Source organism: Ruditapes philippinarum, unplaced genomic scaffold, assembly GCF_026571515.1.
Source record: "Ruditapes philippinarum isolate M1 unplaced genomic scaffold, ASM2657151v2 ctg9640_1_1_1_1, whole genome shotgun sequence".
NCBI lineage: Eukaryota > Metazoa > Mollusca > Bivalvia > Venerida > Veneridae > Ruditapes > Ruditapes philippinarum.
In genome coordinates, this window is record NW_026858022.1 from 1 (window position 1) to 24,606 (window position 24,606).

At 34.5% G+C, this 24,606-nt stretch overlaps 1 long non-coding RNA gene across 1 annotated transcript; it reads right to left on the reverse strand.

Annotated features, from left to right (window-relative positions):
- Positions 1-12,113: 12,113 nt before the first annotated feature.
- On the reverse strand, positions 12,114-16,936 carry LOC132751852 (uncharacterized). The gene is made up of 4 exons (XR_009628732.1): positions 16,735-16,936; positions 16,163-16,255; positions 15,301-15,488; positions 12,114-14,697 (listed from the first exon to the last, which is right to left on the reverse strand). It is a non-coding gene; the product is annotated as an uncharacterized LOC132751852 (long non-coding RNA).
- Between the last annotated feature and the right edge of the window lie 7,670 nt (positions 16,937-24,606).

Consider the following 24,606-nt stretch of genomic DNA (forward strand, 5'->3'; position numbering starts at 1 on the left):
AATTTTGATATTGGTGAAGAAGGGTTTCTAAAATGAATTACATTATTATTTTTCAACATTTATAGTCATTTACAATACACCAATTAGACAATAAATTCAGCATACATTAAAGATTTTCTTCAATAGAATGTCATCAGAATAGAGAAGAATTGCAACAATATCTTCATTAATGGCATTGCCTTTGTAATTATTTTTAATAACAAAGCTAAGTCATTAATATAGTTATTAAACAATATAGATGAGACCTTATTCAAGAATTTCCTGGAAACCAATCAGTACCAGTTTACCCTGACACAAGATGTGACATTTTACAACTTTTAACATTTTTGTTGAAATACCAATCTTTTCTAACGTTTTCCATAGCACATTTCTTTTAACTGAATCAAATGCTTTTCGAAAATAAATGAAAGCACAAAAGGTGGATATTTTCAATTTCTTGTGTGTGTCAATGATATAATTTTAACTAGACACATGGTCAATAATACTACGATTTCTTCGAAATCCATTATGCTTCTTTCTTTTTGTAAAATTAGCCATGAAAATCGATATATGGAATACACTTTTAAAATACAAAGTGCGATTCAATGGACTAATCCGATTGCTTCACTGTACTTCAATGATTATTTCTATTTTATAACAACTAAAAAAGTAAACGTATCAGTTTTTAATCTTTCACATGCAACAAAATATTCTAAAATGTTGCAAGTCTTTCCCCTTTCAAAATTCCATTTTATTTAGTTCCGCCCATTGTTTTCTCGTTTAGGGCACACGCTTTCTATTACTTGGGGACCATACGCCGCTTTTCATGGAATGGCACGGAAGTGTCATGTAGAAAGTTCCATGATAATCGCCGTATGAACACATCATCGGATGTTTCTAAATTCAGAATTTTACCATTTCATGTTTAAATGTTGAATTCTGCTTAAGCCGGTGCTAGGGGGCGTGGACGGTAGTTTGCACTTAACAGTGCCGTCCATGAACAGGCTCAATCAAACCGAGCCTGCAACATTTTCAATTATGTTGTGTTGGACTTTCTTTAGGGATTCCTATTTTCTCTATTCTAAACAATAACAGCAGGGACATAAACAAAATCATATACAGTTTACTTTACTATTAGCTTAACCTTAGTACGATAGCATTTAAGAAATTCCCACTGAATAAATACACCATTCAGTGTCTGCAGCAATGTGATATTCTCTATAATTACCGGTGCCCCTGTGGGAGACTGGATTATGTGTAAAATACAATCGGATATCGAGGTCTTATGTATCGGTTACGTAAACATGATATAAAGCAATCTTATGGGATTTTACTTTCAAAATAATTTTCTATTCTTGACTTGTTATTAGCATCAGAGTTAATTGAGCACATTGTAAAAGTTCGCATATAGTTTTATAACTGTGCAAACATCAAGATAAATATAAATAGCTTTTCCAATACATTACAACATTATAGAAAATATTTAATTCCTATTACAATAAACAAAAATGAATACAATCATGGAAAAACAATGATTGAGTAGAAATCTACTCTATATGGAAAGTTTAAAACTCTGGAAACAAAGTGATCCGTCGGAAGCATTAATCAAAACAAAATTACATAAGAATTGGAGACTCGGTTTCATTGATTTGTACATGAGAGATAATAAATACGTGCAACATCCCTCACGCCCCCTAGCACCGGCTTGAGCCGTACTCAATTCTCATCACTTAATAGTGCTGGCATCAGTGATCCCGAATGACATGAAAAATATAACAACACTGAAGTGAAGTACGGGGGAACTTTTAACAGCTGCCACACAACACTTGACACCTGCTGTTGTGAAGTATAAATCAATATTGATAAACATTTTCAAAAGAAACTTTTTTTAAATCAATTTTAAGTTCATGTGCAAACATTAGAGAGAAATAAAGAATCCCTAAAGAAAGTACAAAACGACAAAATTGAAAATATTGCAAGCTCGGTTTGATTGAGTTTGTTCATGGACGCTAATGGAATGTGCAAGTTACCGTCCACGGCCCCCTAGCACCGGCTTAAGCTGTAGTCAACATTTAACATGAAATGGTTAAATTTGGAATTTTGAAACATCTGCAGATTTGTTCATATAGCGGTTATCATAAAACTTTCAATGTGACACGTTAGTGTCATTCAAAAGTTGAGTACGGCGAGGATTCAAGCAATTCATAGTCATTCAGCTTGGAAGCAGTGGATATGTGAACAAAATAGTGATTTGTGACTTTAGTGTGCAACGGGGACTTGTCTCTTTAAGAAACAACAAGAGCTTTTTCATATTCATGTTGAGATTTGGTTTGAAATTGCTCAGAATAGGGGCGTGTCATTTTTAAAGATGTAAATAATTACAATTAGACACTACTTGAGAAACAACTAAAATGTCAAATCAGATTACAAAATATGAAAACAAAGATCATTCAACGACTGCATCCCCAACACAAGCCAGCGACACGGGACCACCGGAAAGGGATGCATCTGATATAAAACCTTTTAAATAAGGGAATGCCAATGTGTAATAATAACATTATAAGTTCTTATTCTTATATATTACGAAAATGCAGGATGTTTGGTGCGAGACACGTTCCTTGTTGATATATGTATGATCCTGTATGTTTTGTGATTGATATTTTTACTGTATGAATACCACACTAGCAAAAAATTATATATGTACATATTTATGCAAATAAAACAATTTTCAAACATCGAAGAATATGTAAAATGTGTACTGCAAATATTTGTGCATATTATATTTAATCAATAAATTACAGGCATTCATTTCTTATTGGAAAATTTGACTTAGAATTTATAGAAAATATATTTCTAATTACCTCCCTTTATTTACATGAAATGTTAAATTGGGTAATATCTTTATAAATAATGCTTATTGGAACTTACAATATTGACAAATCTTAATTTGAGCATTATATTTATGAAATAAAACCATGAAAAAATTGTGTTACAGGATCTTTAACATTTTCGTTTTGAATGTTTCGATCATGAACGACAAAATGTAATTCAAGATAAGACACTAAAAATCGTGTTATAACATATAGAATTCGTTAATTAGTTGTAACTAGGTCAAATGTTGAGAGGCGAAATAAATAAAATAAAATATTCAAAAGAAAGGTGTAAAAGATGTTTCAAAAATGTCTTTACATACGTATATGACTATATATTCATAGTGCTTAGGTACAGAATAATCTTCAATGTCAACAAATACATATTTATGGCGACATAAGAGTATGTCACATATATTTCCCTTAATAACAAATAATAAAATCATCAATGAGCATTTAATCATCAATGATTATTTCACTAAGGAATGTTTACATGATTAAACTTAAAGAAACTCAAAGGAACGTAATGAACAACCTAATTTAAAATCAAGCTTCCTAGATTATGACATCACAATATGTAAAAGACTCTTTTTAATTAAGCATCACAAATGTCCTTTACCTGTCAACATAAGCTTCTCATTACCACTTTTCCGTCTTACAATTGATAGGAAATCAATATCTCTCACGTCATTAGTGTGAACAAACCATCTCAGTGGTAAACAAATTGGGCTATTAAATGAACTGAACAAGATAACAAATGCGGCGTTGTGAACTGATTTATTTAAAAGATGCGGTTTAGAATATTACTAATATTTTTTTCTTTAGATTGTAAACCTTTATTTGAATAAATATACACAAATATTGTTTTTTATTTACGTCATCGATCGATGTTCATTTTTTAGCTCACCAGAGCCGAAGGCTCAGGGTGAGCTATTAGTATCAAAGGGGGATGCGTCCGTCGTCATGCGTCAACAATCGTCTTCTTCTCTGAAACTACAAGGCAGATTTACTTCAAAATTGGTCTGTAGCATCCTTGTGACAATCACACTTGGATTTGCTCATGTCATTCCAATTGGCCCCTTTTAGGGGTCATTTTAGGGGTCAGCAGAGCTAAAAATAGAAAAAACCTTTAAACATATTCTACAGAACTAATTGATGGATGATCACCAAACTTTGTCTGTAGCATTCTCATGTAGTCTTTTATCAAGTTTGATTGGCCCCTTTTAGGGGTCACTAGGGCTAAAAATAGAAAAACCTTTAAACATCTTCTTCTACAGAACTAATGGATGGATGATCACCAAACTTTGTCTGTAGCATTCTTGGGTAGTCTTTTATCAAGTTTGCTCATATAAATTTGATTGGCCCCTTTTAGGGGCCGCTTAAGCTAAAAATAGAAATACCTTTAAATGTCTATTTCTACAGAACTAATGGATGGATGATCGCCAAACTTTGTCTGTAGCATTCTTAGGTAGTCTTTTATCAAATTTGCTCATATTATTTTGATTGGCCCCTTTTAGGGGTCACTAGGGCTAAAAATAGAAAAACCTTTAAACATCTTCTTCTACAGAACTAACTGATGGATGATCACCAAACTTTGTTTGTAGCATTGTTGGGTAGTCCTTTATCAAGTTTGCTCATATGAATTTGATTGGCCCCTTTTAGGGGCCGCTTAAGCTAAAAATAAAAATGCCTTTAAATGTCACTATTTCTACAGAACTAATTGATGGATGATCACAAAACTTTGTCTGTAGCATTCCCGGGTAGTGTTTTATCAAGGTTGCTTATATTAATTTGATTGGCCCCTTTTAGGGGCCACTAAAGCTAAAAATAGAAATACCGTTAAATGTCTATTTCTAGAGAACTAATTGATGGATGATCACCAAACTTTGTCTGTAACATGCTTGGGTAGTCTTTTATCAAGTTTGCTCATATAAATTTGATTGGCCCCTTTTAGGGGCCGCAAAAGCTAAAAATAGAAATACCTTTAAATGTTTATTTCTACAGAACTAATTGATGGATGATCACCAAACTTTGTCTGTAGCATTCTTGTGTAGTCGTTTATCATGTTTGCTCATATGAATTTGAGTGGCCCCTTTTAGGGGCCGCTTAAGCTAAAAATAGAAATATTTTAAACATCTTCTTCTACAGAACTAATTGATGGATGATCACAAAACTTTGTCTGTAGCATTCTCGGGGAGTGTTTTAACAAGTTTGCTCATATTAATTTGATTGGCCCTAAAAGGGGCCACTAAAGCTAAAAATAGAAATACCATTAAATGTCTATTTCTAGAGAACTAATTGATAGATGATCACCAAACTTTGTCTGTAACATTCTCGGGTAGTCTTTTATCAAGTTTGCTCATATAAATTTGATTGGCCCCTTTTAGGGACCGCAAAAGCTAAAAATAGAAATACCTTTAAATGTCTATTTCTACAGAACTAATTGATGGATGATTACCAAACTTTGTCTGTAGCATTGTTGGGTAGTCTTTTATCAAGTTTGCTCATATTAATTTGAATGGCCCCTTTCAGGGGCCTCTATAGCTAAAAATAGAAAAAACCTTTAGATATCTTCTTCTACAGAACTAACTGATGGATGATCACCAAACTTTGTCTGTAGCATTCTTGGGTACTCTTTTATCAAGTTTGCTCATATGAATTTGATTAGCCCCTTTTAGAGGCTGCTTAAGCTAAAAATAGAAATACCTTTAAATGTCTATTTCTACAGAACTAATGGATGGATGATCACCAAACTTTGTTTGTAGCATTATTGGGTAGTCTGTTATCAAGTTTGCTCTTATTAATTTGATTAGCCCCTTTAAGGGGCCGCTTAAATTAAAAATAGAAATAATTTTAAACATCTTCTCCTACAGAACTAATTGATGGATGATCACCAAACTTTGTTTGTAGCATTTTTGGGTAATCTTTTATCAAGTTTACTCACATTAAGTCGATTAGCTCCTTTTCGGGGCCACTCAAGCTAAAAATAGAAATACCTTTAAACATCTTCTACTTTAAAACCAATTGATGGATGATCACCAAACTTTGTCTGTAGCATTTTTTGGGTACTCTTTTATCAAGTTTGCTTATATTAATTTGATTAGCCCCATTTAGGGGCCACTAAAGCTAGACATAGAAAAAATCTTCGTACATCATTTCCTACTGAAATAATTGATAGATGATCACCAAACTTTGTAGCATTCTTAGATAGTTTTTTATCAAGTTTGCTCATATTAATTTGATTATCCCCGTTTAACCTAAAGCTTAAATGCCCCAGGTCATGGCATTTCTTCAAATTATTGTTTAAACATATTCTATGTTTAAATTTAATATTAGGAAATATTGACATTCCAACACTGAAAAGCAGTTGTTTCTGGTGAGCGACTCAGGGCCATCGTGGCCCTCTTGTTTATAATCGTAATAAATTTGATTTATATGTAACATTCTTCTTGAACGGATGAAACATTTTAAACGAGATGGTCACGTGTACAGTTGCAACTCAATGGCTTGTCCATGACTAAGCTCTGTATTCTTTTCAATTGTGTCGTTTTGCGCATTTTTTTTTGGGGGGGGGGTACGTTTTTCTCTGTTTTGACAAGCTATTCGCCCACGTCCATGCCCCGTTCTAGGGTCTTAATTTTTGTTCGTTACCTTGCTAGGTGTCTTATCGATGAGATAGACGGAGGCTCAATCAAATCTAGCCTACATTTTTAATTTTGCCGTTTTAGGCGTTCTTTAGGGATTCGGTTTTCCTCTATTTTACATTCCATCAAAAATATAATATTTCCAATCCTTGTCATTATTGGTGTTTAAGTTAGTTCTATATGGCTTCTTTCTAGTTTGATGGTTCCAGAATTCTATAGTTGAATGTTGTATGATCACCATAAGGCCGTGTCGATTGCTTTTTAGATCGGTCTTTTGACAGCTTATAAGTAATGTGCAGGCTTTACAGCCTCTGATTATCTTTCAAAATTCCATTTTATGATTTTTTATAAACTGTTCACTCGGACTTTTTCAGTACTGTACATGCACAGGCTCAATCAAACCGAGCCTGCAGTAATTACAATTATGTCGTTTTTAATATTCTCGTGCTCTCAATTTAAGTTATGTGTGAATCTGCTTTAAACGAATGTCGCTCTCCCTTGTTGACCTTTCCTTTCACATTATTCCTCAAAAACTCTAAGGCTTATTGATATTTATCTTAATCCAGAAATAATATTGTTATCTAAAATATGTTGTCATGTAGTTTACATATATGTACATACAGATGTTAAGCTTGAACAAATGTATTCTGGCTCTTTCAGTTGTGATGAAAGAGTGACTTCCTTTAACGATTACGATTGTTTTTGTTTTTTTTTGGGTTTTTTTAGAATGCAGTCAAGCTTCCATTAGCATACATATATATGTAGAAACAACAGATGTATTTTTTTTTTGTAAAACAAAATGATCTGAAAACAGGCGTTATTGAAAATAACGAAATCTTCAAAGGACAGGCTAAAACGGTTTTCAAACTTCAACACTTTATGTGCTAGAATCAATTATCCCGAAGAATTATAGAAAGAAAGCAACACTGAGGTGAATGTGAGGCAACTTTATAGCTGCCACACGGCGCTTGACACCTGTTGCTGAAAAGTTTATAAAATTTGTAATGGAAACAAAAACACGTTTAAATGAAGTGGCAAGATTTTTTATTGAGTTTGTTAATGAGAAATAATAGAAAATGGCAAAGCATATCACGTGATAAAACCTGTCAGTCGGCAGTATAATAAAAATAAAGAAAACGCAATCCCTTTAAGCTGCCTGTGCTGGTTAGTACCGTACATGAACAGGCTCAATCAAACCGAGCCTTCAACATTTTCAATTTTGCCGTGTTGGGCTTTCTTTAGGGATTCTGTATTTATCTATTTTAGGACAGATTTTGCAGCATTTTATCACCGTGCCATATTTCTACTGCCTTACTAACGCATGAGGGTTGCATATGTTGACCATTTTTTGGTAATTTACTTGGATTGTAAGTGCTGATTGAAATATATTTATTGCTTTATTTATTCACCTCAAAATATTTTACTTTTAAATACATTTCCAAACTTTTCATGAAAATTAACATGAATCTGTTGGCGTGCTGCTTTTAAAACGCCCTTAAACAGCAAAATTGCAATTGTTGTAAGCTTGTTTTAACTGAACCAATTTATTGACGGTAACTGCATACTACCGTCCTCACCTGTAAGCAGGGACATAATTACATGAAAATTGCAGATTCGGTTTAATAGAGAACATGACGGATAAAAAAGGATAGAACATCCCTCACGTTGTCTAGCACCGGCTTGAGCGTTACTCTATTTTCAATAAACATTTAAAACAGAAGAGGGCACAAGGACATGAACGGGGTTTTCCTGATGAGTGGTCCCGAATTAAAGCAGAAATTGTCACTTATCACAACACTAGTTCGTTAATTAGATAAAGAAAAATCATCATAGGATAGGACGAAGTTTAAAGAACTTAAATTGCAAAATGCATAGTATCAGTTGAATATAAAAGACGCATATCTAATTCAAATGCGTTACATGATTCGGAAAAAAGACTACGGGCCCCGGGATGTAGAAATGATGTCGTATCTGTCAAAGTATATGCTTATGTGTTATTTTCATAAGCTCAATATGGGGAACTACGTTATTTAGGGGTTGCTGGGCGATATAATAATAGACCAAGTTAAGCTGAATGGTCATTTGTCTCTCACCGCTAATTCAGAAATCATATTGAATATGTAACCGGGAACAGGTAACAACAGTTATCTAGGACCTGTGAAACGGATTTGATCGCCGAAATATAACCAACCACAGTTACAATCGGCATAAAATCAAGAGGATACGTTTTCAAGAAGACTTTCAAGGCATTCATTGAAAATTTAATAATATTTTTTGCTTATTTATCAGTGATTTTAAAATTCATAATTCACTATTTCAAAACAGTTAAATAACATCTTGTTATTTTTATCATTTTGCCGGACTTTACTAACCTTCCTTATTCGAGTTATTACTTCCCTTTAATATTCATAAAAACAATAATTTTCTATATGAATTATTAATATAAATATATATGATAATAATAATTAATATCAAACTTTGAACAAAATAATCTTTTTAACCGTCTGCTATTATAAATTAACAATGAAGACTTTGCGTTCATTGAACGCCGCCTTTCCTTTTATCTTGTTTATCATATTTTAGCAGAAAATTGATCCGCAGATTTTGAATTTGAAACCTTTTTTGGATATTTTTTCGATGAAGAAACATACTTCGAAGCAAAGGTAGCATCCAAAGAAATTCAAAATGTTGAGAGAAAAAGCAAAATATTCCGAATAAGAACCGTAAATGCTGATTAACTTTTGGAAACTTCAGTCGACAAAAACACATAAAAGAAAACAGACAGTGATATGAAGCGCTTCAACTGATTCCTATAGTTTCATCAAAGCACTGAAAGTACTGTTGGAAGGAAATTTTCATAGAAATTCCCAATGCGTGTGAATTAAAAACAAAGGAACAGGTGCAAGCTTCAATCTACAGCTTGCTGATTTGATGACGTAAAATGTGACGTCATTGTTTCCGTTTTTGCACTACTCATGTTCAGTGGGCTGATAACTAGTTCTTTGGGCCCAGGGCCCAAACCCATAAGTTGTGACACTCATAATCAGTTGAAATCATAGGCAATTCTGTTACTAATATAGTAATAAGTGAATTAATAGATAATACTACTGCATTTATGAACACAAAGAACACATCAGTTTGACCTTAATCGGGCCATGACTTATATAACTATTCATAGGAATTCAAAGACCATGCCATAAGCATTATTTAATCATAGTTAATGAAAAGACTTTTTATTTTAAACTCAAGGACAAGAAAAGCTCTTCATGTGCTTACATTTGTAAGTTCAAACATAACTAATTGTGTTTTAGTATGAAATTGATGTACATGCTGTTAAAGTCATAGCAAAACAAAGAACAATGATTTAAAAAAACTTTTATTGTCAAAACTTGCATAAAAGTAAAAATATATGTGATATAAAAAATAAATGATTAAATATATGGAGATAATGAAATTTAGTTTGTCAGATAAAATGTGTAAAAGGAACTCCACTGAGGTTTTTTGACATGATGAGACTGAAATTTATTTTTCTAGATTAATGTACCACTTGATGTATGTTTTGACCACTAATCTTTGAGAAAAATTTCAGATCATTTGCGCACTTCCTTTTTCAAGAATAATTATTCAAATTGTAAAAAAGTGACCCAAAATGAAAGCGTTTAAACACATTTCACGCAGATCAGGCTGAGAAAAGCATAAAAAAAATGATTTTCAATTTATTTCAAAGTATATTTCTTCACTATCTGTGCATATATTTCTGTATCAAGTGCCCCGGCTCATTTCTGTAGAAATTCAAATGTTATGTTTTAGGCTTTTAAACCTCAATGGACTGAGTCCCTTTAAATTATTGGTACATATTGACGTGACACAAGTTATAACAATCTGAATGAAAGAAGCTTTAATGCAAACGGCCAGTAATATAGGAGGTGCTGTTTTAAGGATTTTTTACATACAAGACTTACATTATACAACAAAATATAGTCAAAAGTAGAAATGTGCCCATAGGACTTGAATGCCTGCGTTAAGAACAATGCTTATATTGAGTGGGTAATCAAAATATGTACATAATTAGACAAGCCCACTGGCAGCATATATCAAGCCTGTTGCCATTATTCAGAACTGAACCTTAAAGCTTCAGATTGGGGAGAAAGATGTATACGTAAGTGAACATTTGTGATAAATGTTATGTAAATCCAGCCATGTATATAGAAATATACTCTCACGTTTTAAGTTATTATTTGACTTTTGATCCAAAGTAGTGACCTTGATTTACAGACACCTGATTTTTCATACTACTCCAACTCACTAAAGACTGTTAAATTTTTGTCCAGAACTATATGAAAAATCTTTATAGATTTCAAAAGCATTCAAATATTATCAGTTATAAATCAATTTTTTGCATATGATTTGGTAAGGAAGGCATAATGTTGTATAAATTTTGTGGAATGTAACTGAAATCATACTGGACCTGTGTTTTGATATATTGTTGAATATACCAGTTATAAATTGAATCCTTAAAAGGTGTACAAATCTTATTGGTTGGAAACTAAAATTTCAGTGGAAATTTCACATACTGACCGGACTGACAGACAGGGTAACACTTAATGCCCTGTCACCATTCTTTAAATGGCATGGGCATATAAACATAGAACAGGTTAGCTTACAAGAGCATTTCTGTTTTCATATTTTACTAGGTAAAGTACAAAGAAATGATATTTTTATAATTTTATGAGCCATCACATCAAACCGTGATCAATGTAATATGAAGTATGGGAAAATAAGTAACAAGAAGTGCATGTTTAACTAAAACAGAATGTATGATTCAGAGGAACACTGTAAAAATAAAGTAAATAATGTTAAAAAAAAAAACAACAACAAAAAAAACATAAAAAAAGTTGACCATCATTTGGACTTTCATGAGTTGGCCATGCTAATCTTAAAATAAGAACATAAATAAAATACAACATTACACAAAAGGTAGTGCAAAAAATACAATGATCAAAAGTTTGAAAGTGAACACTTGTTGGTAAAATAAACAAGAATTTGTAACAGAGATACCAACGTCCCCCGCCTCAGGGAAGTTTTATATGAAGCAAAAAATTGTGCTATTTCAAAAGATTGAGGCAGGGATCTAAGGATTTTCAGTCCAAAATATGATCAATGCTAGATCTGCAAATGCAACAATAAATTTATTAAAGAAATAAAATGAAATACTGAATTTCAAAAATATATCATGTTACACTTTGCAGGGATTTTTTTGGCTTATTTTATAGCCGTTATTCCCAATTGAAAATAGAATATTATTTTCCCAATCCAAAGGAAAATATTCCCAATTGAAAGTTACAAAAATATAAATATTGAATAAAGAATTCTAAAATCTTTGAAAATAAGGGCTTCTTTACTGTAATAGTGTTTAAATGTTTGAAGAAGCCATCCTAGGCAGTGATTGCTTGCATACATTTAATCACTGCAAACTTTCAGTCATGCATTTTTTCCCAATTTTAACAAAAATATCGCTAAATTCCAGTTGCATGGGTATGGGTTATGTTTCCCAAAATCCTGGAAAAAATCCCTGCTTTGACCTCTTAGTGTGACCTTGACCTTGGAGGTAGCTGTGCAGGTGCTGTGCATGACATATCATCTTATCATTGTGACTACTTGTGCCAAGTATTTTCCAAATCCCTTCATCTATGAAGAAGTTATGGACGGGGCATAAAATATACCATATAACAGACTTTGTTACCTTTATACCTCTAAGTGTGACCTTGACCTTGGAGGCAGGGGTGCAAGTGTTGTAACTGACATATCGTCTTATTATTTTGACTATTTGTGCCAAGTTATTTCAAAATCCCTTGAACTATGAAGAAGTTCTACATTGGACACAATATATACCCTTTAAAAAAAACAATGTTAATTTTTTACCTCGAAATGTGACCCTTACCTTGGAGGTAGGGATGCAGGTGATGCGCATGACACATTGTCTTATTATAGTGAATATTTGTGCCAATTTTTTCAAAATCCTTTGATATACAAAAAAAGTTATGGACCGGACAAAAAAATACCCCTATAACAGGCTATGTTAATCTTAGACCTCCAAGTGTGACCTTGACCTTGTAGGTTGGTGACCGATTGTTGCGCATGACACATCATGTCATTGTTGTGAACAATTGTGGCAAGTATTTACAAAATCCCTTCAAAGATAAGAAAGGTATAGACTGGACACGAGATATACCCTCAAATGGACAATGTTGACCTTGAATGAGCAAGTGTGACCTTAACCCTGAAGGTAGGGGTCTGGTTGTTGCACATCATCGTCTTATTATAACAAACATTTGTGCCAAGTTATTTCAAATTCCTTCAATAAATGACAAAGTTATGGACCGGACACGAAATATACCCTGTAAACAGGCTGTGCTAATATTTGACCTCCAAGTGTGACCTTGACCTTGGAGGCAGGTGACCTGTTGTTGAGCATGACACATCTTCTCATTATTGTGAGCAATTGTGGCAAGTATTTACAAAATCCCTTTAGAGATAGGAAAGTTATAGACCGGACACGAGATATACTTTCAAATAGACAATGTTGACCTTGAATGAGCAAGTGCGACCTTGACCCTGGAGGTAGGGGTCTGGTTGTTGACATGACTCATTGTCTTATTATAACAATCATTTGTGCCAAGTTATTTCAAATACCTTCAATAAAAGCTTGAAGTTGATAAAGATTTGTTCATACATATTTCAACAAGAGGGCCATGTATATATATAGGCCCCTGGAGCGGGGCCAGTTTAAACCCCAGGGCTTTTATTTGACCAAACTTGTAAGACACCCGTTAGAAGATGTTTCATGATGTTAAGTTTTTACTACACACATATGATGTAAAACAAAGACCTCTGCACCACCACCCACCCCGGCATGGCCAATTTTTATACAAGGGCTTAAATTTGAACAAACTTGGTCGACACCATAAGATGTTTCATGCTAAACATCTAGGCTCTAGTTCATTGGGTTTTTTAAAAGAAGATTTTTTTAAGTTTTTACTTTACACAAATAGTTAAAAACAATGAAACCCCTGGGGCGGGGCCAGTTTTGACCCCAGGGCTTTTATTTGAACAAACCTTGTACACACTTACCAGAAGATGTTTCATGCTTAATATCTAAACTCTAGCTATTTTGGTTTTTTCAAAGAAGATTTTTTTAAGTTTTTACTATATGCATATAGGGAAATTCAATGACCCCTGGGGAGGGGCCAATTTTGACCCCAGGGCTTTTATTTGAACAAACTTGGTAGACACTCACTAGAAGATGTTTCATACCTTTAAAAGAAGATACTTTGTCTAAGCTCTAGCTCTTTGGGTTCTTTAAAGGAAAATACTTTAAGTTTTTTTCTTTTGGTTGCCATTGGCAACCAGTGTTCTATGAACAATATTTAGAGGTGACCACCAAAGAAACATTCCTGTGAAGTTTGGATGAAATTGGCTTAGTGGTTTATGAGGAGATGTCATTTAAAGTAAAAGTTTACGGAACGGACGCCAGACGAAAAGCGATCAAAAAAGCTCACCCTGTCACTTTGTGACAGGTGAGCTAAAAATAGTTAAGTGATCTTATTTTCCTGGTGAAAAAACTGGTGGCTCAATAAAGTTCTATACATATGAGCAGCGCCATGACAAAACCAACATAATGGGTTTGCGACCAGCATTGATCAAGACCAGCCTGCGCATCCACGCAGTCTGATCAGGACCATGCTGTTCGCTTACAAACTCTATTACAAGTAGAAAAACTGATGGCGAACAGCATGGATCCTGATCAGACTACGCGGAGGCGCAGGCTGGTTCGGATCCATGCTGGGTCGCACACCTACTATGTTGGTTTTGTCATGACGCGGCTCATATTATGATATTTCAAATATTGGAAAGTTATCTCTAGTTCTTGGTGAAAGACTGGTGACTAGTTTTCTCTTCAATGTCATTTCTTTTTCTAATTAGATTAAGTCATGGGCTTCATGAGGCATTCGACATCACATCTAAGAACTCTTTATCCAACATTGCAAAGGGCAGGCAGTCTCCTGGTATTCCAATTTCTTTTAAGTTTGATAAAACCACAATATTTCCATTTCTTTAGTGTTTCCGACATGAAGACACATCTACATGTATCTTTCATTATCACTCCTGCTTTTACTGTTCTATCATATAAGCGCCTCTGTTACCTGAAATATTTGTTTAGAAAAAGTTAATTGCAAAGTTAAAATTCCACTTGTAAACCCTTGCCGAGCTCGAACTTACAGCAGTGAAAGGCTTAAAGGTTTAAAGTCAAGAAACTAAACCAATCAGTCACAGACACCCCAAGTATTTTATCTATTTGCTAAGCAGCAATTTTTTCAAAATTATTTAAATTCATAAATGTGAGTGATTCTGATAAGCTATAGACAGCTAAGTGATGATAAGATGATCATAAATGTCAGATAAGTCGGAGTGCTAACACTGCTTACTGTGAATATTCAATATTTTAATGTGAAATGTCCTGAGGTAAAAAGGAAAAGAAAGCTGAATTCCTAAATACATGTCACATGTCACAATTGTTCTTGCTATTAATTTTGTTCCTAATTTCTTGTATAAGATATTTAAATACACTGTAATTCTTTTTTTTATAAATTTGGCTTTTTGTGACAATAGTCTATCCAGTGACCGAAGCTCACCGACTTAAAATAAACTGTCCTGTGTCAGCCTTTAAACAAATCAAGAAAAAAAAAGCTATTAGAATATAATAATTAAGAAATATCATATACAAATACTTCTAAATAATCATGTACCTCTTCCTTAAAAGCCCATGCTATTGAAAGAAACATTTTTTCCATTTGTTCACTTCAAGGTTAGTCAGATTGACAGTCTCACATTTTAGCCTTTATCTTTCGTGATTTCATTGTCATTGACCCTAAAGCATCCTTAAAATCGATATCCTGCTGTTCACATTCATAAATCTGACATGTAGGCCGAACTTCTGAAACATAAAATATAATTATTATTAGATATACATATAGTATCCCAATAATTATGTTAGTTGACATCAAATCAATAATTTAAGCAGTGTTCGAAATTAGCAGTAGTTCGAGGGCCCGACTTCTAAATTTCTCCTTGGGCTATCAACTTTTCACAGTAACAAGCCCGACCAGGCTACTGTATTTTCAGAGGCAATATAAACAACTGTTTTGAACAAATGAATCGTGCTAGTGAAATGTCTTTTGGGCAAGTGAATATTCCAATCTAGTAGTCCGACCAGCCTAGTCGATTCAAATCCTAATTTCTTACACTGTTTAAGAAACAATTTGTTCAAAATTGTCCAAGCATAAAAGATTTTTATAGTATACTATAGTAATTATAGTGTATATACAGTATGTATTAAATGTCTTTACTATCTACTATACTGTCCTGAAATTTCAAGAAAACAACTATCTTTAAAATCCATTTTCTCAGAAGTTGCAAAACCAAGTGAATGAAATTGCTCTGGGTTTGTATTATTCTGTACAACTTCTGATCACAAAAGCTTCAAGGACATTTATGAGTGAGTCAGGTCCTATCCTGAAAGATTGTTGTTCAAGTTTGAAGACAATCCATTCAAAAATAACAAAGTTATAGCCACTAATAGCAAAAAATCAAGAAGATTTAGACATATACCTTGAATGTTAATATGGTGGTCAAGTTAATTTAGTTTAGTCTGGTCTATTTGAAGGGTTGTTGTGGCCAAGTATGAAGACAATACACCAAGATCTGAAAAAGTTATGAACAAGGTTAAAGTTTGATGACAGCAATGGGAAAGCCGTCATGACTTACAATATATTTAATAATTTTGGCCCTAATGCAAACTGAAAATTCTAGCCTATAAACACTGTTGAGACTAGCTGTTCAGCATTTTTTCAATAATAAATAAATGCAATGATAAAGTCGGTAACTTGCAAGTCTTCTAACATTCTTACAAAGAATGAACATATATATATTTTCTCCTAATCTTAAAGATTATTTATCTTAAAGATAATTTCAAACAATATGTTATTAACTAAACAATCTATATCCTAATATATGGTTTTAATAGAGGGCCGAGTTGACCTGTCCCGAGTTGGTATCGGGCCGAGTTTACCTGTAAATTCAATAATGTAAACAATCCTTGACCTAATTTCGTTTGTCTAACAAATTAACATCTGCAATCACAAAACGATTTTGAACAAAGAAATAAAAGCATTTCCACAAACCTTTGCGATGTTATTCATCAGCAAATCTATGTCTTGGATGGAGAAATCTGAAAAACACGAACGTTTTTCTGTCGATGGTCCGAACAATGGCGGGTGTGCCCTACTTATTAGTCAACACCAAGTTTTATCAAATTGCATCCGTTAATTCCAGAATACTTTTGAAAGACTTGTATTGTAATCTTGTTTTTTATTATTTATATAATAATATTTTTGTTTCAAAACGCTTTGATTCTATGATAGTTTGCGAACCATTTTTTTGCGAAAATAGTATCGTACAGCACAGAACGCCTTTTTAAGGCCACATATTGTATCCATTGTTTCCTCTTGAGTTATCGACGTAAAAAAATCAGCGGTGGCATAAAATGCTATTCAATAAATTGCTAAATATATACAATAAATACTTTCATTTCCTTCGGTTGATTTATATATGTGAACTTTTCAGCATCTCTGCTACAAAATTACACCTTATTTATATTCAATTTATTGTACATAGGTACATGGACACAAACTTTTCTTTGGCCTAATGCGTAATAATACTGATGTTTTTTTCCGTACATGTTTAAGATTATGGTCCATTGATGTAAGCTAACATTGAATATCATCATTTCAAGTTTTTTTGAACATCAGCTTTTTCTTCAAGTCATCCACGTTTGAAAGTATACATATAGTTCTGCTGCACTACTTTCTTGGTCGCATTAACTACTTATTTTCTATTGAGCTTAAACAGAATTCAATTAGGTGTTGTTCGTTCTTTTCAATATAGGCAGACCGATACTATAGAAAGGAAATTTTTTTTGAAAAAATTTCCTTCCAAAAATGAATTAAGAAAGGCCGAATTTATTCCACCAGATTTTGAAGACATATCTTTGTGTATATCTGCTTAATGTAAGCAACCAGATGGAAAATAATATGTACCAACTACTTTTAGAGGATTCGTCGGCGCCATTGACAGATATCTAGTCAAAAAGTTCTAAAATGTCAGTCATTGATAAAATTGAAATAGAGAAATACAGAATTGTAAAATGTTGCAGGCTCGGTTTGATTGAGCCTGTTCATCTGCAAATTAATAATGGTCTCGGCTCAATCAAACCGAGCCTGCAACATTTTCAATTTTGCCGTGTTGGGCTTTCTTTAGGGATTCTGTATTAATCTATTTTAAGGGAAAACAAAAACAACTGAAAAGCTTGGGATATGGCAACAAACCAAAACTAGCAGAACCTTTACAAGAATAACACTTAAATAAAATACACGAAAGTTAAACGCTGGGCGACGACAATCCACATACTCGTATTCATTATCTTTGGCCGATATGCAACATATTTTAGGACGAGTGCTGGAGAGGACATCCATCATCTTAGGTTGGGAGATAAACATCTGGAAATTAATGACCAAACAAAGAGAGGAATATTTGATTCTAGACACGGAAAGGCAAATGAAAACAAGGACTGGTACAAATCTAAAAGATACAAGGTACAAAAAGTTTGAATTAGCAGGAAAAAAAACACTTTTTCCCAAAACAGAAATATAAAAATCTGGAAACAAAGTGATCCCTCGGAAGCATTAATCACAACAAAATTACAAGAGAATTGCAGACTCGGTTTGATTGAGTCTGTACATGAGGGATACTGAATACGTGCAACATCCCTCACGCCCCCTAGCACCGGCTTGAGCGGTACTCAATTCTCAACACTTAATAGTGCTGGCATCAATGATCCCGAAGGACCAGAAAAATATAACAACACTAAAATTTGCAATTGTCAGTCTGCAATAATGTTGTTAATTTCCTAAGAAATATATTTTCGTTCAAAAGGGAACCCCTTTATACAAGATATGCTTGTTAAACATGTATGCCGCCTATCGGCAGCCAATTAATCATATTGCCAGGTTATTGTGGCTGACTTTTGACCTAATGACCAAACTAGAAATGTGTTCATAAGACACGGGTGCCCCCACACTTCACTGTTTGTCAATCTCATGACTCTACGTCAAAAACATTTTTCGGCTACACATAATTCAAGTTGAAAGCTAAAATTATTTTGCTAAGTCATAAGTCAAGAACTTTACAAATACTGAATAATTCCAGGTGCATAAGAACACATGCTAACCAACATTCTTGTAAACTTTCAGGCGTACAGGTCAAATACTTTTTTAGCTATGCCTGAACAAGTTGAAAAATGCAAATTTATACTAAATCAAGGGCAATAACTCGAACAAAAACATCCACAGTGCAGTGTTTCACAGTGATGTTGATTATTATTCCTGTTAAGTATGTTCATTCAAACTTAAGCCCTCGAAGAACACATAACACAACATAATGAAACGTTTTTTAACGCCTATTTGAAAAACGGGTGGTATTATAGTTCCCCCGCCCCCTCCGGTGGGCGGCTGGGCATATCTCCTACAAGCATTGAGAAATTGTAATGAAATTTCATAGAAATGATCACCACTTAGAGAAGGAGTGTCGCGCACATGAACCAGATCTCTAGGTCAAAGGTCAAGGTCACACTTAGAGGTCATTGAAAAACGCTTGTCCGGAGCAAAACTTCACCGTGCATAAAGTGAGTTCAATATTATTTTGCACAAATGTTCAACATTGTAAGACCGAGTGTCCCATGAAATTTAGGTCCCTGTGACCAAGGTCAAAGTCACACATAGGGGTTAAAGTTTAGATAAAAATATGAAAATGAGTATTCCGACCACTAAAATAGAATCCCTAAAGAAAGCCCAACACGGCAAAATTGTAAAATGTTGCAGGCTCGGTTTGATTGAGCCTGTTCATGGACGGGGTACTGGAAAGTGCAAGTTTACCGTCCACGTCCCCTAGCACCGGCTTAAGTCATCATTAATTGAGTGTTTGAAACATAAATGGTCATTAGCATGACTACGGTTGTGAAACATGCAATTAAGGTTCATGTATATGTATATATATATATATATATATATATATATATATATATATATATATATATATATATATATATATATATATATATTACAAGGTCAAGGTCACTTAAGGTGATAAATATAGAGATTTTGTCCAGAGCATACCAACTACACATATAGAGGGATACATACAAATGAAAATAGAAAATATGAAAAACAAGATCAACAAGGAAAGGCGGCGTTCAATGATGCGCATTAGCTAGGTGTCGAGGTCTCGCAGAAGTTATCTCTTATTCGAGCAAAGATTGCGTCTCACTCAACCCCTTGTTGTTGGTATATTTGGTCAAATGAAGCGCCACTTCTATAGTGAATGTAAATTGTATATGCATGCCAACCAAGGAAGGTACATTTCTAGATATGAAGTAGAAAAACCGACTGCAAGGCCATATGCTAAAATAGATAAATACAGAATCCCTAAAGAAAGCCCAACACGGCAAAACTGAAAATGTTGCAGGCTCGGTTTGATTGAGCCTGTTCATGGACGGTACTGGAAAGTGCAAGTTACCGTCCACGCCCCCTAGCACCGGCTTAAGCAGAATTCAACATTTAACATGAACTGGTAAAATTAAGACTTTTGCCCCTGACAACATTGTCAGTTCTTTTAAGAAAGCTGGGATATATCCCTTTAATCCTGAGGTCATTTGTGATAACCAAACTGCTCCAGCAGAGATATACCAATCAGAGTTTGCTCCCTGCACAACAAAGGTAGAAAATGCAATGTCACCAATTACTAATGCTCCTATTGAAACTGCCTGTCCTGGAAAATCAATTCTTAAAATAGGTTTTGTTTGTTTGTTTCATTTTACGCCTTTTTCAACAGTATTTCAGTCATATAGGCGGGTAGTTTCCTAACCATCGTTCCTGGAGAGTTACACCAGTACTAGACTACCTTCCTCCGCGCTAAACTACCAAAGCATCTCCCGGGGATCGAACCCATGCCAGAGAGGTAATTGGATTAGAAGTCATCGACTCTAACCCCTCGACCACGGAGGCGGTTTCTTAAAATAGGAAATAAATGGAAAATCAATTCTTGAAATAGGAAATAAATTCCTTGAAAGTAAAAAAATCACCACAGTGGTATAATCGAGACCAAAGAAAACATTACGGTACTGTAAAGTGCAAGTTACATTCCCACGCCCCGTAGCACCGGCTTAAGCAGAATTCAACATTAAAACACGAAAATGGTGTAATTTTGAATTTAAAAACATCCGCAGATGTGTTCATACGGCGGTTTTAATGGGGCATTCAATGTGACACAGTAGTGCCTCTACAAGTTCCTGGATTTTTTCTTTACGTAAGGCCCGGTTTTCTAAAATATGATAAACAAGATCAACAAGGAAAGGCGGCGTTCAATGAACGCAACCCCCATATGACCAAGCAACAAGAACCCAATGGCAAGGAGCCTAGGCGGACCCCAAACATAAAAAAAGGACAGGGCAAAGACACGTTAATCATTAAATGATAAATAATTTGTAACTGATTAGGAATTCAAAGAAAATAATAATAGGCCCACAAAGGGGAAAGAGACCGGGGGAAGGGGGGGGGTTAATCAAAGAAACAAAAACTAGAGGCAATGGGGAAGATACTTACCGTAGACGAGAAAACAACAAGGGACACAAGCAAAAGTGTCACCAAAACAGTATGAAACAACATAGACATACATCTGAGGAACACAGTGGGGCGCCGCCTTGGAACGGTCAGCAGCATAATAATGACTGCTGGGGAGTTTAAACCGGTTAATGGTGCACCAAATATGATAAACAAGATCGACAAGGAAAGGCGGCGTTCAATGAACGTTCGGCGTTCAATGAACGGCGGCGTTCACCAAACCTCGCTCTTAGCCCACCATGTTCCTATAAACGAGACAATGTAAATAAAATGAATCCCCGCCAAGTGAAATTCTAACAGTTGTCATGGTTACAAAAGGTTAAATAAGTAAAACACTAAAATGATCATGTAGAAACATATAAAAGTAAACCCAATGACCATAACAAAAGTACTCAATGTCCTAAAGGAAGACAGAGCAACAAGAAAATCACCTACAAGGGCCCGACGAAGCAAGGCAGAAGACGAACATTAAGACAATTCAGTCCCAAAGGGCTTTACGAACTATCCATCATAGAGTCTCCCACTTGGTCCGTCAGATGCAATCAAAAGAGGAAAGCGTAGTGTCCAACTGTAAAAGGGTTGAACACTAAACATGCAGTATGTCTTAAAATAGTAGGGTCATAACCTCTTTTAATAAAACGTTTAATGATTTTAGTAAAAACAGCAGAAAAATTACCATGACCCAAAAAATCTGATAAACAAGATCGACAAGGAAAGGCGGCATTCAATGAACGCAGCCCCCATCCGACCCAGCAACACAAAAATCTTACGAAGTTTGTAAATCACATCGCCATAAAAACCAGGCTGGCTAATCCCTTGTCGCAGAAGAGTTTTTAAATCACTATTAAATTTAGAAATTAAATCAAAGTTACGATTGTAAAATTTAGTAAAATATTTCCGTAATTTATGATAGCGGTAGCCCTGTTTTAGAAGCTTGCTGGTAATAAAAATATTCCGCTCGTTGAAATCCTTTACGTTGCTACACGCTCTAGCGAATCTAATTAACTGAGAAACATAAACCCCGTTCTAAAATATATAAATACAGAATCCCTAAAGAAAGCCCAACACGGCAAAATTGAAAATGTTGCAGGCTCGGTTTGATTGAGCCTGTTCATGGACGGTACTGGAAAGTGCAAGTTACCGTCCACGCCCCCTAGCACCGGCTTAAGCAGAATTCAACATTTAAACATGAAATGGTAAAATTTGGAATTTAGAAACATCCGCAGATGTGTTCATACGGCGGTTATCATGGAACCTTCAATGTGACACAGTAGTGCCATTCCATGAAAAGCGGCGTATGGTCCCCAAGTAATAAAAAGCGTGTGCCCTAAACGAGAAAACAATGGGCGGAACTAAATAAAATGGAATTTTGTAAGGGGATCAGAGGTTATGAAGCCTGCGTATCACAGATAAGACGTCAAAAGACAAATTTAAAAAGCAGGCAACATATCCTAAGGGTGATTCAACATTATTCAAGTAGGAATATTGGAACCACCCAACTAGAAAATGCCGAAAAGTTGAAACTAAAAATACCACAAGCACAACAATAATGTCGTGCTGAACGATCTTCAAGGATCGAAAATATAACATCATTGATTAAATGTACGGGGAGACTTTTTACAGCCGCCACACGGCACAAATAACACGGATGTGATCATAAAATAGATAAATACAGAATCCCTAAAGAAAGCCCAACACGGCAAAATTGAAAATGTTGCAGGCTCGGTTTGATTGAGCCTGTTCATGGACGGTACTGGAAAGTGCAAGTTACCGTCCACGCCCCCTAGCACCGGCTTAAGCAGAATTCAACATTTAAACATGAAATGGTAAAATTTGGAATTTAGAAACATCCGCAGATGTGTTCATACGGCGGTTATCATGGAACCTTCAATGTGACACAGTAGTGCCATTCCATGAAAAGCGGCGTATGGTCCCCAAGTAATAAAAAGCGTGTGCCCTAAACGAGAAAACAATGGGCGGAACTAAATAAAATGGAATTTTGTAAGGGGATCGGAGGTTATGAAGCCTGCGTATCACAGATAAGACGTCACGGATTATTGGGACACAGCAACTCTGACGAAGACTTGAAAAATTATATAAAGAATATGATTATCATTGATCACAAAGAAAGACACTTTTCTGAACTGAAATAAGAACCTGTGATTAATTACAAGCATTACACTCATACCCGTATTACAGATAGCGTTAAAACGTTACAATGTTTATTGTGTGTTTCATGGATGGTTTCTCAATTTACAAACTGACGGGTGTTGTTCCACTTACAGGATATTCTTCCAGCAAGGATGGGGTAGCCTCTCTTTTCCCCAGGAATCAACAGATTCTACTGGTGGGCACAGCTGCTCAGTTCGTCCAATAGCGAGTCATCGCATCAACAAATGAACTTTAAACACTGTTTTAACTTCATAACTCTAAAATGCAATTAATCATTTCAATGTATGTCATAGATAATTAGATTGGATATTAATCATTTCAATGTATGTCATAGATAATTAGATTGGATTAGATTAGACATCAATTTGTCAAGTGGCAGTTAAATTTTGAGATGTCTTTGTTAAGTAAAATAGATAAACACCTGTTTACATTACATATATAGACAAATATGCATCCTTCCAAGGTAATAATGTTGCCATTATTAAGAATATATGTTCATTCAAAAAACAATCTGGTTTACCATATTTCTCATAGCTCTGTGACATACTTCTTGAAACTCATGAAATATATCAAGCAATGTGTAAATATAAACTATACTAACCAAAATCTGTAGCAAACAAATCACTTATAAAGGTTTCGTATCCATCCAAAATATCAACGCAATCTTTAATCTTTTATATTCTGTATTTATCTATTTTATGTTTTGCCTCATTCTTCATCAATATTGGCAGCTGGAACACTTCTGACTCATCTGTACTTTATATGGATGATAAATGTGAGCAGGCAGAACACTTTTCATCCAAGAGAACTCCTTCAGTTCTACAAGAATTCTCCCTGTAAGGTAGTAATGCTTTTTTAAAATCCAGTGTAATTGTATTTTGAAAAAGGTGCATGTTTGAGAGACAATAAATATATACATTACAAGAGGTTGGACACAACATTGTAAGTTTACAATCAACGTTCATTGAACGCCGCCTTTCCTTGTTATTTTACAGTAATGTAAAAGAGGTTAAAAAGAAAAGTTTGAAAAGTAATAATTACATAATGTTTTTTTTGTTGGACATACCATTGTTACAATAGGATATCAGAATCTAATTAATTCTGATCAAAAAATTTCAGTTTTGTTGGAAAAACTATAGAAAACCCATG